The 10,779-nt window shown below is 34.2% G+C and overlaps 1 pseudogene; it reads left to right on the forward strand.

Moving 5' to 3' along the window:
- The first annotated feature begins 2,036 nt into the window (after window positions 1-2,036).
- On the forward strand, window positions 2,037-9,978 carry LOC142616167 (putative glutathione S-transferase; annotated as a pseudogene).
- The last annotated feature ends 801 nt before the right edge of the window (window positions 9,979-10,779 follow it).

The following is a 10,779-nucleotide window of genomic DNA, read 5'->3' on the forward strand; positions in this document are numbered from 1 at the left end:
TATATCCTGTGAAGGATTTAGGTCTTAGGCCTCATCAACAGACTTATGTCCTTTGAAGGATTTTTCTTTGGCCTCGTCATCAGACTTATATCCTTTGAAGGATTTATGTCTTAGGCCTTGTCAATAGACTTATATCCTTTGAAGGATTTATGTCTTAGGCCTTGTCAATAGACTTATATCCTTTGAAGGATTTATGTCTTTAGCCTCGTCATGAGACTTACATCCTTTGAAGGATTTATGTATTTGGCCTCGTCATCAGACATATATCCTTTGAAGGATTTATGTCTTAGGCCTCGTCATCAGACTTATATCCTTTGAAGGATTTATGTCTGAGGCCTCGTTAGTAGATATATATCCTTTGAGGGATTTATGTTTTTGTGAGCTATTAATGCTTTTAGAGGAGACATTTTATTGGCTGAGTAACTTCTGAATGATTTCTTTATTGCATTGCTTAAAAATGAAACAAGAATTTAATCAAATAATTACAAATGATTAACCTCTTACTGGTGATACCTCTTCAAGTGTTCCACATTCCAAGGACGAGGTAACTTGTTGCCGTCCAACGACTCCCAGTGGTAGCTTTCTTGTCTGGAATAATAGGTGACTTTGTAAGGGCCTTCCCAAGTAGGGCCAAGTTTTCCATAAGATGGGTAATTCGTTGCAGGTGTAACTTTCCTGAGGACAAGGTCTCTTATGTTGAATCTCTTAAGCTTTACTCTCTGGTTGTAGTACCCTGACATTTTCTATTGGTACCTTGTCATTCTTCTGGACGTGTAATCTCTTATCTCATCTAGACAATCCAGGTTCATCCTTAGTTGTTCGTTGTTAGTTTCTTCATCAAAGAATTATCTCCTTATGCTGGTGACCCCACCTCAACGGGGAATATAGCTTTCGTGCTGTCCATCAAGTTGAACGGCATCTCTCTCGTGGGGGTTCTGGTCTTGGTTCTGTAGGCCCAAAGGACACTTGGTAGTTCTTCAGGCCATGCACCCTTTACCCCCTCCAATCAAACTTTGATGGCCTTTAGCAAAGTTCGATTGGTCACTTTTGTCTGTCTGTTGGCTTATGGGTGTCCTGATGACGAGAAATGGTTCTTGATCCCAAGTCCCGAGTAAAAAGATCTGAACGCCTAGTTGTCTAATTGTTTGCCATTATCCAATATGATCGTGCTCAATACGCCGAACTTGCAAATAATGTTCTTCCACACAAAGCCTTGTACCTTTGCCTCCGTGATTGTTGCCAGAGCCTCTACTTCTGTCCATTTTGTAAAATAGTCAATTGCTACAAGTAATAATTTTACCGGCTTTTTATCTTGGGGCAGAGGGCCCACTATGTCAATCCCCCACTATGCGAATGGCCATGGAGAGGTTATGATCGTCATTTTCTCTCGTGGGGTTCTATGGATGTCCCCATACTTTTGGCACTTGTCACATCTCTTGACGAAGTCCTTTGCTTCCTTTCGCATTGTTGGGCAGAAGTAGCTTGTCCTGGTAATCTTGGATATCAGAGGTCTCGATCCCGCGTGATCTTCGAAGATGCCTTTGTGAACTTCTTCTAGGATGTACCTTGCTTTGTCCTCTTGGACACACTTCAAGTAGGGGAGAAAAAACCCTCTGTTGTAAAGCGCGTCATTTAGGAGCGTAAATCTGGTTGCTCTTTTCTATATCTTCCTTGCCTCATTTGGATTTGATGGTAGGTGGCCATCCATCAAGTAGAAGATGATCGGTGTCATCCAGCTCGTGCTCCCTTATATGGCGAATCAATGGAACTCTTCTATACTGGGGAAGTTTTGTACTTTCATCCTAATCCCTAGCGGGTCGTCTTCAACTTCAGACGATGCTTGTCTCGCTACTTCATCTGCTTCCATGTTCAAACTCCGTGGAACTTGCATAAACTCTACTTGTTCCAAATCTTTGGCAAACTAGTTTGTCAACTTCAAGTACTTCTACATCCTCCACTCTTTTGCTTCATAATCCCCTTTAATCTGCCCGATTACTAACCTGGAGTCACTTTTTGGGAGTACTTTTTTGGCTTCCATGGACTTAGCCAATCTCAGTCTTATTAGTATTGCTTCGTACTCAGCCTTGTTGTTGGTGGCTAGGAATTGGAGCTGGACCCTATTCTTCAAGGCATCCCTTTCTGCTGAGGTTATGACGACTCTGATTCCTCCTCTGCCTTTGGCTGATGATCCATCAATTTGGACTGTTCATGACTTTGTTACATTTGTCGGGCTATCTTCAGGCATCATGAATTCGATGATGAAGTCTGCTAGTACTTAGGCCTTTATTGTCGTTTGTGGTCTGTATTCAATGTCGAATTGGCTCAACTCGACTGCCCATTGTACCATTCTTCCAATGGCATTTGGGTTCGTCATGAAGAGGATGGGGTTTGCCTAGAAATATGGACATAGCTTTCGAGAGGCAACAATTCAAGCAAAAGTGATCTTCTTGATGCGCAGGTACTTCGCCTCCGCTACTTAAAAGGCTTGGCTTACATAGTACATAGGGCATTGGATCCTTAATTCTTATTGAATAAGGGCTACACTACTGCCATGGCAGAGACAACCAAATTGTGGAACAGGTCTTTGCTCTCTTTTGACGGGCTCAATAATGGCAAGTTGCTCAAATAGCGTTTTAGCTCCTAAAATGCCGCTTCATATTCGTCGGTCCATGTGAAGGCCTATTTGAAGGTCTTGGAGAATGGAAGGCATTTATTTGTCACCCTTGAGACAAAGTGGTTCAATGCCTCTACTCTTCCTGTCAACCTTTGTACCTCCTTGATGTTCCTTGGGGAGGTCATCTCTAGTATAGCTTTCACCTTCTCTGGATTAGCTTCTATGCCTTGTTGTGACACCATAAAGTAGAGGAACTTCCTCGAGGAAACTTCGAATGAATACTTCACTGGGTTCAACTTCATCTGGTACTATCTCATAGTTTTGAAGATTTCCTCTAGGTCATCTAAATGGCTTTTTGCTTATTTACTCTTGACGAGCATATCATCTACGTACACCTTCATGTTTCTCTCGATTTGTTCATTGAACATCTGGTTTACTAACCTCTGGTAGGTAACTACTGCATTCTTTAACCCAAATGGCATGACTCTGTAATAATAGAGTCCCTGACTGGTAATGAAAGTCATCTTCTCTTGATCTTCTTCTAACATCTGGATCTAGTTGTACCCTGAGAACACGTCCATAAATGTTAATAGCTTATGTCCTGCTGTGGAATCAAAGAGTTGGTCAATTTTGGGCAAAGGGAATCAGTCTTTTGGGTAGGCTTGATTCAGATCTGTGAAATCCATGCACATCCTCCATTTCTACTTTGCTTTCTTTACCACGACGACATTAGCCAACCACTTTGAGTAGTACACTTCATGGATGAACTTGGCTATCAGGAGCTTATTTACTTCGTCCATGATAGCCTTGTTCTTCTCAAGTGCAAAGACTCATCTTCTTTATTGAAGAAGCTTTTTCCCCGGATCCACGTTCAACCAGATTTGGATGAAATTCTCTGAGATGCCAGGCATGTCCTCGTGGCTCCATGAAAATACGTCCAGGTTTCTCTTCAGGAACTCCACTATCCCTTTCTTCATATCGGGACTAAGATTTGCCCCAACATTCATTACCTTCGTAGGCTCTCCTCCTACTAGTTCAACCATTTCCAGTGCTTCTATCGTCTCGGGGTTCTTTTCTTCAATGATCTAGGTGTGGTTTCTTTTGACACCAATACTGCTTGATAACACTCATGGCCCAGAACTTGGTCCCCCATGATTACCCCTACTCTGTTTTCTGTAAGGAATTTTACCTTTAAGCAGTACGTCAAGGTCGTAGCTTTCCAATGGTTGAGTGTTGGTCGTCCAATGATGACGTTGTAGGATGAAGGACAGTCTACCACTAGGAAATTAAGTTGCTTTGTTATTTGCTGGGGGTATGTGCCTGCTGGTACCGTCAGAGTCACTATTCCTTTTCGGTTCACCTTGTCCCCGCTGAAACTGACGAGGGGAGATTCAAATGGACGAAGCCTACTCGGGTTCACTTTCAACTGTTGGAAGGCGAAGAGGTAAATGATGTCGATGGAGCTCCCATTGTCTACTAGAATTTTTCTGGTGTTGAACCCTTCTATTATCAGCATGATAACCAATGGGTCATCATGTGGCTGTTTTACTCATTTGGCATCTTCCTCCAAAAGGACCATATCTGCAACTTCTCTCTTCTGGTGTTTTGTTGATGGTATCATACGGACGTTGTTGACCTACCTTTGCAGCGACTTCTTGAAGGATTTGAAGGGATTGACCTAAAGGCTAGATTGAAATATCAATCATGTCCATCTTTTGTGCATCAATATTCTTTCATATGGGATGCTACAAGAATGTGTATACTTATTTATGCGTTTGTTTGTGTCTAAACTAATTTTTTTTGTGCTAAATCTCATCATACTCCAATTTAATTTTGTGATAAGAAAATGCATCAATTTAGAATTTGGATGAACAAAAAGTGTTGAGCTTTAGGGGGGAAAATAGAAAAGTGTATGAGCACGCACTCTGGTAGCATGTGCTTAGAAACTAATAATAATATATTAAAATCTCAAATTAATGATCCATAAGCCTCAACTTTTATTTATTTTTTAATAAATTAGTTTGTTAAAACAATGGGAGGGAGAGATGTGAACCCAAAACATCTCTGTTGGATACACTAGGAAATACCATTCGAACTTAAAAACTCTTGGCGAATATATATACACACACACACACACAACCACTTGGAAGCCTAAAACTTGAATGCTTGGATTTTACCCCCAAAGAGATGCTTTTATTTCTAAAAAATGTAGAAATGCATAACATGGGCATCAATATTAGCCAATAAATTAAGAATATATTAAGTATCAAAGATCAAGATTTAAAGGGATATGTTTGAACAAATTCCTACTATTTTAACTGTATTGTGCAACTATAGGTGAACCCTCGAAAAGGAAAATTTTAGAACAACTTTCTTTTCTTTGGTTAAATGATTGAAATAATGGTGTAGTTTATCTTGCCACTTACACTCTTGTAGGCTTTTTTTTTTCTTTTTTCTTTTTTAATTAATGTTGTGGAGTTTATCTTTGTGAGCTGCTGAGCTGCCATGATGAAACATGGCATGAAGAAACTTCTAGTGCATAGTTACTTAAACCAATAGAATTTTTTGTCCTATCAAGGATCTTAAATTTAAGTATCAATTTTAAATTTGTGCACTTGCTATAATAACAGGAAGTTAGCCCAACGATAGGATAATTAAATTAAATAAGGATTAATCAACTACAATAGTACAAACAAAAATATTTAAAAGTAAAACCAATAAAATGGACCAACCATGTAATTGTAAATAACAGTTAATGTGAAATTTCCAGGTCTATTACAACCTTTCAAAGTTGTTGTCTGGGTTCGTCCGAAGCGTAACGGTTCTGGCAATAATGGCAGCATTTATTGCTCTACCCTTGTCCTCAATTATGTCTGAACGAACCTACAAACCTTTTCATCGGGCTTATCAAGTACTAACAAGGCTTATAAACCGAAATCTCACTCATTAACTGACCGATATAGTACTTTAGACTCACTCACTAAATCATTGGTGCTATATATTGATATCAAAATTTTCACAAAAATAATTCACCTACTTTCTTACCAATTCTCTAATCTTGGGTCCACCGTACACCACATATCTATTTATCAAAGCGATAGCGTGGAAAAATGGTTGGAAAATTTATGTCAATGGTATTTGTTCAAAGCGATTTTTGCTTAATGACGAAAGCAATGACATTTTTTTTTTTTTTTTTCTGATGAAGACGAAAGCAAAATGACATTGTCTACCTGGGTCCTGTAGAGGTCTCTGGATCATACTTTTCTAGTTTCTTGCGACCCACAGCGTATTGACTATAAATCCACACAGCCAGTTTCTTTGAATTCAATAGAATATCACTTTTCCATAATTTGTTCTAGATTTAGTGGATAAATGATTGTTTGGTTGTATACATTGAAAGAGATGTATGTTGTAACATTGATAATGAGACTATAATGTAACAATTTCAAAATACAAAAACCCATAAAAGACAATTGTAAACTTTATGTATTTATGTGTTTTTTTATTGTTGTTGTTGTCGATATATGAATTTCTGTTTTTGTTATATTATATAATTTATACTTTTTAAGAAAAACTCTGAAAAAATTTCTTAGAGCCACCACTGAATATTGTGAAAGGATTCAGAAGTATTAGAAATGTTAGTACAATAGACTTCACTTGGAAAAAAAAATATATATATATATATATATATATATATATATATAATAATTACTCCTTCAATATAAAATAAAAAATAAATAACATTTATTAATTTATTAAAAAATTTATATCTACTTTAATTTAATACAAGAATCTAAATCTTTTTTATTTTACATAACAATTTTTTCATTCACATAACCATTATTTTTAAAGCATTCACCCAACCACCTTCACACACATCAACCAAAATAATAATTAAAAAATGAATAAAATATGCATTTTTATGACTACGTAAATTTAAACAAAATATATATAATTTTAGACAAACTAATATAAATAATTTTTTGAATTAGTTAATAAAATATTTGCATTTATACTATTTTACATAGTTTGATACAAGTAACCATCATTTCATAAGTTCAAAAAATTAAAATACTTAGTATTTTTAAAAAAAAAAGTGAAAAGTGAAAAAAATATTAATTTTGGTACTAAATATTATAATAACTAAAACATTTTCCTTATGACCAGAGATATTATAGTCTATTATAATATGTATATTTATATTAAGTAAATTTTATGGCAGAAAAGCACCAGCAGTAAGCAGTGACGGAACTATACTTGGATTTGGGTACGTAGTGCCCCCCATTTTTTCAATTCTTTTTAGTGTATATATATATATGTATTAATTTTAGCAATTTGTTTCAATAAATTTACACTTTTCCCCCCTCAACAATATTATTGATCTTTTTAAAGGCTATAAAAAATTTTATTGATTTAAAATCTAAAATAAATTTAACAAGCTCAACAATAAAATTTACCAACAACAAACTTAAGCCCAAACAACACCCTAAAACAAACCCATGCAAGACACAAATAAAAAATAAAATAAAATAGATTTATCATAATAAAATAGAGTTTATAATACTGTTTTGAAGATTGGAGATCGGTAAGATCTATAGAAGAAACTACTTAAGATTACTACACATAAAACATCTTCACAATCTTATAGTTGTGAATTAAATTTTTTAAGATTAGTGCTCTTATTTTTCCCCCCTTGCTGTTAATGCTTTACATATTTCTAATCCATGTAAAGGCCAATCACAAAATAATATTTGTTCACTATGGCCACCTTGCATTTCATGGAGATCTATTTAGTAAACAATATGCTTTTATTTTTAAGAAGTAAATAATATGCTATTTCTTCAATTCGCATAGGGATTGTTGCAATACATGAAGCAAGTTGTGAATGTGCTTAGTTGAGATTGACAATTCAACATATTTAAGAACCATGTGAATTTTCATTAATCAAAGATAACTCGGCAATATTATACGAAGACAATGTAGTTTGTATCACTTATATTAGACATTCCTTTTTAATAAAAAGTACCTATAAATGTTTCGTAAATCAATACCCTAATTAAGACATTCATTAACTTTTTTTTAACTATTTAATGGTTTACTTTTGATAGAGGCATAGTTTTGAGGATTCTTACTAGTGTTGAGCTAGGTGTGATTGTAAGAAATGCAATGAGGTTTGTGTTGTCAGTGGTGGTTGATATGTTTGTAGATTGAGATTATTGATTTCTTTATGCTATTAAATTTACGTGACATAAATAAATTAAAATAATAATATAGTATGATATGATTGGACCTATTGTATGACAGATTAATGTGAATTTTAACTGCTACCTTAACAACCAACTTGGATAGAAAAGCTTGTAATATAGGAAAAAGTAAATTTTTAATATGAGATGAGATAAAAAAGACAGTAAACTTAAAGGACAAAGTTTAGCTACAAAATTGGTTGTAACCTAAGGTTACAACCTTACTCAATATCATTCACATCACTACATATTTTAAAAATCTAACCGTTAAATTGCATATTTTTTACGTTCTTAATAAACATATCAAATTTTGTGCCAATTGAATATTATTTACTATATAATCTATAAGCTTACATTTTATGCATAATTTTAAACTACAAAAACTTACGATTTAAACAATTTATTGATGACATAGTTATTGATCTTTAATTTAATAGAAATTTTGTAAACAATGAGGATATAAGAAGAAAATGTAATCTAACGGTAAATTTGTCAAAATTCACCTTCAATAAAAAGATATTGAATAAGGTTATAGCCTTAGACTACAACCAATTTTGTAGCTAAACTTTGTCCAAACTTAAATTATGCGATGTATAATTTAGTCAAAAAGAAAATATTTTGCTGAAAAAAACAATCAAAACTCTTTAGAAATGTAAAAGCGATTCAAATATATTATCACAAGGAAGAGGACTTGATGAATGACAACAAGAGCCCTCTGCTTTTAGAGATGAATCTCATTCACAAGAAGATCCCAGTTATTATCCACAGCGGGAAACTAGTGTGTGAGTCTCTGTCATTGTTCAGTACATAGATGAGGTCTGGAATGACAAGTCTCCATTGTTGCCCTCTAATCCTTTCCAGAGAGGTCAAGCCAGGTTCTGGGCTGATTTTGTTGATACAAAGGTACATTTTGTGCATTTTCTTTTCATTATATGTTATTATCCTAAAATTTATTTTTCTTAACTTCTCAGAATGATTACTAGTAAGAAAGTGAGTTGATTAAAGTAGAAGAAGAAAAAAAATTGACAAAGTAGAACCAAAAATAAATTTATTAAAAGCAATAAATAAAATGGTAAAAAGCATGATTTCAAATAGAATAGAATAAAGAAGTAGAATATATGTGTAACTTTGGAAGGTTTGTTATGCGGTGTCCTATATATTTGTTGTCACTTTTTCATTTCTTTTGCTGGTGCTACATATTTAAAATATTACAAGTTGGGATTATTAGAGGTTTGTTCGATTCAATTAGAGAAAAACAAATTGTGGGAGAGCATAGGACAAATGTGGGTAGCACTTGTTTGGCCCAGTAAAAGGTATCAGCCAACCTTGATTGACCAAGGAGTGTCGAATATTCATGTTATATTTTGAAGAGTAACATTGAGTAAGTGTTTATTTGGTTGACAAGTTTTTAATGGTTCTTAAATGGCTCATCATTGATCACTTGTTTACTAAACACAACAATCTGCCACATTAATAGATGTTAAATTTTTTTGTATCCATAGACCCTCTCATTGGAGTCTAGTAGGTTGTTATGTTTCTTTCTACATAGAGTCCAATAGTCATGTTACCATTAAGGAGAGGCAAGTACTCCCTCCCAATGTCACACGCAATCAAGAACATCTTATATGGGTCTTCCCCCTTGCAAAGATTTAAAGAAATATTCGTCTAGCCTAGTATACGTAATTTGAAATTTGTTAGTAAATTTACTATGATTGTTCATTTTGTTAAATAATCTATGGAAAGTGTTAATAGAATGTGAGTGGAATATGTACGTAGGTTTGTCAAGTATCAATGAAGGTATGGACCACAAAAGGAGAGGAGCTAGAGGTATCAAAGAAGGAATTCCTTGATACCTATAAGGTATTGGAGGGGGAACTTGGTGACAAACCTTACTTTGGGGGTGAAAGATTTGGGTATGTGAACCTTACTCTTATCCCATTACACACTTGGTTCTATTCTATTGAGACCGTAGGGGGTTTCAAAATTGAGGCATAGTGGTCCAAGATTGTTACATGGGCTAAGAGGTGTATGCAAAAAGTGACTATTGTCAAGACCCTTCCTGACCAAAAGAAAGGTTATGTGCTTCTTGGGCAGTTCAGGAAAAGGCTTGGTTTGGAGTAGACTAATGGTTAGTCCTAATCTAGAAATGCTATCATATTAGTGTGGTTTTGGATGGTTAATTTTGTTGATTTCGTATTGTAATGTTAAAGTTTGGGTTTGTTTCTCTTTCCAATAAAAAAGTTTGGATTTGTTTCATCTTTTAAGTTGTAAGACCTTTTACTATGTTAGTTGAACTTTAAAATCTATTGGGTTGTGTCTGCTAAATTTTAGATTAAGATAGTTTTCTACCCTTGTGCCCTTGTGCCATTTTGAGTATACAATTTTATTTTTATTAAAAGTAAGAAATATATTATTAATGAGTAATAAAAAATATATATTATTGATATATTAATATATTATTTGTGATACTATTGATTTAAAATAATTTTTTTATATTTAATAATTTTGAATTAAATATATTAATAAAACTCAAATCAATGCTTAAATTTAATTAATAAAAAAGTTTCTACCTTATACTTTACTTAAGTTATTTAAACTAAAAATTAAAACAAAATGCTAAAACCTCAAACTTTTTTACAAATGTTGATATAGTAATTGGTTATTTGTAAATAAAAAGATATTATTAGCGGTGGGTTCAGATGAGACCTAATAAAAATTTGTCACATCAATAGTTTATAAAAATGTTGTAAAATAGTTTAGGATTGTAGTATTGCTCAAAAATAAAATATAAATCATGCTTTCTGTGTGTGGTGGGGGGTCATATTTGTAAATTGGCATATCCAAGACAAAACAAACTTTATGTGTAATGCCCCAGCCCACTTAAAAAAAAAAACACCCATCCTCCCCCACCACATATTTCAC

The sequence above is a fragment of the Castanea sativa genome, chromosome 11 (genome assembly GCF_040712315.1).
Source record: "Castanea sativa cultivar Marrone di Chiusa Pesio chromosome 11, ASM4071231v1".
Classification (NCBI taxonomy): domain Eukaryota; kingdom Viridiplantae; phylum Streptophyta; class Magnoliopsida; order Fagales; family Fagaceae; genus Castanea; species Castanea sativa.